Source organism: Zingiber officinale, chromosome 6A (genome assembly GCF_018446385.1).
Source record: "Zingiber officinale cultivar Zhangliang chromosome 6A, Zo_v1.1, whole genome shotgun sequence".
In the NCBI taxonomy this organism is placed as follows: domain Eukaryota; kingdom Viridiplantae; phylum Streptophyta; class Magnoliopsida; order Zingiberales; family Zingiberaceae; genus Zingiber; species Zingiber officinale.
This window is the reverse complement of record NC_055997.1, coordinates 43840263-43846751: the sequence shown is the minus strand read 5'-3', so window position 1 is coordinate 43846751 and position 6489 is coordinate 43840263.

Here is a 6489-nt window from a genome sequence, read left to right as displayed (position 1 = left end):
AGCTAGACTTTTAGTATACATTCTAACAATCTCCCACTTATACTAAAAGACTAAGCTGCTATATCTGATGTCATACATCTGATTCCCAACCCTTCAACATGCCCATCAAAAGCTCTTGCCTTAAGGGCCTTAGTGAAAAGATCTATAGGTCATCATCTGATGCAATCTATGCAGCAACAACTTCTCCTTGTTTATATGATTTCTCGTATTGGGTGGTACTTGCGCTCTATTGTGTTTACTTGTCTTATAGACTCATGGTTTCTTCGAGTTTGCTACTGCACCACTATTATTACAATAAATTGTAATAATCATTGGACAAACCAGAAATCATATCTAAGTCTATCTTGAGGTTATTGAGTCATTCAGCTTTTATGACTACCTCAAAGGTTTGCCATATAATCAGCTTCTATGGTGGAGTCCAGAAAAACACCTATGCTTATCACTCTTCCATAGTTATGACTTTACCTCCTAAAGTAAACACAAAACCCCGAGGTTGACTTACTATTGTCCCTATCCGACTAGAAGTCAAAATCCTTGCAACCCACAGGGACCAAATTAATTGCCTTGTAAGCTAGCATATAATCTCTAGTGCCTCTAAGGTACTTTAATATATGCTTTATTGCAGTCCAATGTCCTTGTCCAGGGTTACTTTGATATCTGCTAACTATGCCCTTGGCAAAACAAATTTCTGATCTTGTGCATAGCATACATTAGGCTTCCGACAGCCGAAGCATAAAGAACTGTCTTCATTTCCTCTATCTCCTTTGATGTCTACGGAGACATTTCTTTAGATAAAGTTACTCCATGCTAAAAAAGTAAGAAACCTTTCTTAGAGTTTTGCATGCTTAAAACGAGCAAGGATTTTTTCGATATATGAAGCTTGGGATAAGTAAAATATTCTTTTCTTGCGATCCCTTATTACTTTGATCCCAAGAATATATACATTCTCCCAAGTCCTTCATATCGATTTGTTTGGACAACCATACCCTTACTTCTGACAACATTTTGATATTGTTTCCAACTACCAAAAATGTTATCTACGTATAGTATAAGAAATACCACCACGTTTCGATCACACTTTTATATACACAAGACTTATCCGGTTACTAAATAAATCCATAGTTCTGGATTATTTTGATAAACCGGATGATCCAAGACCTTGAAGCTTTGCCTCAGTCCATAGACTGATTGAGCTTGCACACAAGATGCTCTTTGCCCTTTGCAATGAACCCTTCTAGTTGCTTTATATGGATGCTTTCTTCAAGACTTCCATTAAGGAATGTTGTCTTGACATCCACTTGCCTAATAGATAAAAGAATCCAGATAGACTTAAGCATTGCTACCAATGAAAAAGTTTCCTTTTTCATCAAGCCTTGCTTTGAAAGTTTCTACCTTCTTGTCTATCCATCTTTTCCTATTGTAGACTTATTTTAACCGAATGACTTTTACACTATCTGGTGGTTCTACAAGCTTCCAGATTTTATTAGAATACATATATTCTAATTCTGTATTCATTGCTCTTTGGCAAGATGCTGCATCTTTATCTTGGAGTGCTTCATCATATGTTCGGGATCAGTCTCATGTTCATTTGGGATCAAGTCCAAAAGACTCTCCCAAAACATGAATCTTTTAGGTTGTTTGACAAACCTCCCACTACAATTAGGCACTGTCTATAATTGTGTATCAATTGTGATACGTGTTGTAGTTTCTTGTGATATTTCATCTTGTACAGTTGGTACTAGATTAGACGTGTCCTTTATTAAAAACAAATTTACTTATGGGCTTGTGGTTTATTACATAGTCCTTTTCTAAAAATCGGTCATTGATTCTAACAATGACCTTCTGATTTTTTAAGACTATAAATCTACTTTCATTTCTTTAGGATAACTCACAAACAAGTGAACTCCTGTCCAACTTATCAGAGTCTCTCATGTGCTAGACCACCCAAATCCGAATATGCTTCAGACTAGGCTTACGCCCATTCTGCAATTCTATGGGAGTAGAGAGTTCTAACTTTAGAAGGTATTATGTTCACTTCTGTTTCTAGTGTATATCCTTAAAATGAATTTGGTAATTAATTCATTATCAATCTACTTATTTCCATAAGAGTCTTATACCTTTTTTCTACTACACTATTCTGTTGAGGTGTACTAGGTGCAGTTAGTTGGGATTGAGTCCCGACTTCTGATAAGTGACTCCTAAATTGTCCCAAGAGGTTCTTGCCACTACGATCTTACCATAGTGACTTGATACTTTTACTTTAACATTTCTCCGCATCAGCCTTGTACTCTTTGAACTAATCAAAGCACTTAGTCTTGCGGCACATCAAGTAAATGTATTTGTATCTTGAATAGTTGTCTATAAAATAGATGAAATATTCGATACTAACTCTTGTCATAGGATCACACAAATCAGAATGAACCTATTCCAATGTATCTTTGGCTCCATACCCCTTATACTTAAAAGCTTCTCGGTTATTTTTCCTTCCAAGTAAGACTCGCAGGTTGGAAAGATTTCCACTACCAATGAACCCAAAAGTTCATCAGCTACCAATGAATCCTACTCAAGTTAATATAACCTAGCCTTAGATGCCAAAGATATAATTGGCTCATTTCCGAAGGTTGCTTTCTCTTAAAGTTAGAAGATGTGTTACTAATTTCCATTTGTTGAATCGTGGGAGTTATTGGATTTATAAATTGTCAACCAACATACCAGAACAGATAACTTCTCTCTTTTTCATAATAACAACTTTGTTATTAAAAGAGGCAGAATATCAAGTTCTTTGAATAGTTTAGAAACTGAAAACTAGTTCTTTCTAAACTTGGTACGTAAAGACAATTACTTAAAATCCATATTTTATTCTTATCAAAAGATAAACTTCTCCCACTGCAACAGTTGCCATTTTTATAGCAGTGCCCATGTGGACGGTATTTTTATTTTCATTTAGCTGTCAGGTTTCCTGGAACCCTGCAATGAATTACGGACATGATTAATGGCATCTGTATCTACACTCCAGGTTCTGGTAGATAACACCACTAAACATGTTTCAACTAATGAATTAAATACACCTATATTGTTCTTAGTTCTAAGAGGACAGACTACCTTAATGTCCAAGTCCTATTTCCAATCATTACATTGGGACTACTAAGTCTTTTCTATAGTATAACAATTAGGGAATTGACAAACATTTTAAATCCTAAGAATCACAAAAATATTTGGTCAAGATCAATTCCTTAAAATCCCCATGAATTTTGTGTGCCACAATAGTGTGAACGTATACAAAATCAAATAAGAGATTTTATTCATTAATTTTATTATCTCGTCAACTTTACTTTATGACGAATAAAATTAATAGTTGATCTTTCTTTGATCAAATATTTGGTCAAAACTTTTGAATTTAAAATAACATTGATTCCTCAAACAATATTATTTAAATTCACCAACACCTCAAACACCGTAAATTTTGCATGCCACGATAGTGTGGACGTATACAAAATTAAACATTTGTAAGAGGAGGGTTTACCCATTAATTATCTTGTCAATAAATCTTTATGACAAATACAATTACCTCAAACACCGTGAATTTTGTATGCCACGATAGTGTGGACGTATACAAAATCAAACATTTGTAAGAGGGGTTTTTAATTTTATTATCTTGTCAACCTATTTATTTGACAAATTAATAGTTGGTTTTCTTCGGTCACACAAATAATAGCAGTGACTCCGATGGGGAGGATACTATTAGACATGCCTAAGAGTATACCATTACTTGACACTAAGTCCATTAATAAGATTGTGCCCCTTGCGATGGGGAAGATCACACGCTCTTAATTAACTTCCTATAGTCATCCAAAATGGAAGTTTAATCTAGTGATCCGCAAACAAGCTCATCCGATATGGAGAAAGGCACTCAGAGTTAACGCACAAGCTTGTTGCATCACTTATAAACCAGTAATGGAGACCGTGGAATTTATTTAAAAATAAATCTCTCCCACTTAGTTATTTAAAGTGAGGAATTTTGACTATGCTAGCCTACTTAACATGCATACTAACAAGTACACACAACACAACATAAAAAGCAATAAATAGAAAAACTAATTTTCGACTATTATGGCTTTTATCTATTGCTGTCCTCCGTATATCGCCAACCCTAGCTGCTGCCATCTTTGGCCACCGCCACCGGGTCTAGTTGTCACATCCATCTTGCTCCTTGTTCCGCTGCGCCTCTGGTCCTCAAAAGGTTCCACACCTTAAAAGATTCGATCCGCAACATAAATAGAATTTTATATTTTTCGATCCTATATTCCTCGAAGGAATGTACATGTTAACTAGATCAAACATAAAATAAAATTTACATCCATCGATCCTATATTCCATAAAAGGAATCTACATGTAACTAGATCAAAAATAAAATCCTAATAAAACTAAATACAGCACCTGCTGTATTTTATAATACAATCATGCACACACAATAAAATGCCCTTGACATGTCCAAGGGTCCAATCACACACACAATATCTATAAGTCATAATAGTTGGATCCTGCATCCACAAAGTTAGCACATCCTACAATTAACCTGCCTAAATTATGTATGACATGTGCATAATTAAAATAATACCAAATACACAGAGGTAAAACCCTAGCTCTGATACCAATTGATGGTTGCTACTCGAAAAATCTAATGGTTCCATTGTACAAAAATATTGTACAAAGGTCTGAACCTTTTCCTAGCTACCATGTGTTCTTTTAAATTAAACTTGGATCGCCTGCGGAACTTAACACGTTTGATCCAAAGTTTAATTTATTTTTTCTTTTAGGTTTAGACTTGGATCTCCTGTGAAACTAAACACGTTCGATCCAAATCACCTAGGTTATTAATTCCATTAAATATTAATTTCCAAAATTGGCTTCCAGGACTGCATGGCGAGGCACATGGCCTTCTTGGATATGGGAACAACCACCACCGCCTAGACAAAGCCTTTTAAGGAAAGCTCATATTTAATTTTCTTAAATAACTTTAGGTCAACCAAAAAGAACAATCAAATCACAAGGAAAAGCAAAATAAAAGAACACAACATCGAAAACTAATTCGAAATACTAGAATCGTATGCCTCTTGTATTTGGTATTTTTACAAAGAAATAAAACTAGTATGATGTGGAAATTAAAAACTAGTATACCTTTTCTTTTGCAAACAAAAACCTCTAGGTCTTCTACCGTATTCCTCTTCTAATCCCGGACGTTGTGTGGGCAACGATCTTCCGAGACGAGAACCACCAAGGCACCTTCTTCTTCCTTCCATCAAGTTTCGGCCAAGCATATCTTCTAAAGGATGAAGAACTTTTTTCACCAACCAAGCTCCAAGGGATGCAAGCTTTCTCTCCTTCTTCCTCAAGCTAGACCTGGCCACCTCCTCCAAGCTCCAAGAGATAAAGGATTTCGGCCACACAAGAGGAAGAGAGAAAAGGAGAAGGGCCGACCACACCAAGGAAGAAAAGAGGGAGAAAATAGAATAGAGTCGTTCACCATGAAGCCTCCTCTACCCCCTCTTTTATAATCCTTGGTCTTGGCAAATAAGGAAAATTTAATAAAAAACTTCCTTAATTCTTTTGCCATTGAAAAAGAAAATTTATTTAATTAAAAATAATTTTCTTCTCGTCAATTATAATAGTCGGCCACCACAAGCTATAAATAAGGAGAGTTTTAATTAATTAAAATTTCCTAATTTATCTCCAGAAATTTATAAAAATTTCTCCAATAATTTTAATCCCTTCATGGTTAGTAAAAAGGAAATTTTAAAAATTAAAATTTTTCTTTTAAACATGTGGATAAGAAGAAAGTTATCTCTAAAAATTAAAATCTCTTTTAATCTACAAATAAAGAAAGATATCAAATCTTTTCTTAATCTCTTGTAGAAACTTATAAAAGAGAATATTTAATTTTTAAACTCTCTTTTAAAACATGAACATGGTTAAAAAGGAAAGTTTCCATAAAATTTAAAATCCACCTTTTAATCAACTAATAAGGAAAGATTTCAAATTTTAAACTCTCTTTTAAACATGTAGATGATTTACAAATAAGGAAAGTTTTTACCAAAAAATTAAAACCATCCTTTTAATCTTCGAATAAGGAAAGAGATTAATCTCTTCTCTTAATCTTTTGCAGAAAGATATAAAAGGAAATTTTTAATTTTTAAAATTTCTTTTAAAACCTTCGAAAGTGATCATGGTTGGTGTAGGTCTTAAGCTTTCCTAGATATTTCATCTATACTTGGCTGAAAGTTCAAAATCATAGATCTAGGTTTTTAAGTAAGCATACAACATAAGAACATTAACTAGCTTCCTATACTAGGGTGCTTATCATAAGAACATAAAGAACATGCTTATCTAGGTCTTGAACTTCCCTAACCTTTTTATTCTTGTCTTGGCCGAAAAACCTTAGGAGCATGGAGTTAAGTTTCAAACATTTTAACCTTGTGGAAAACATAAGCA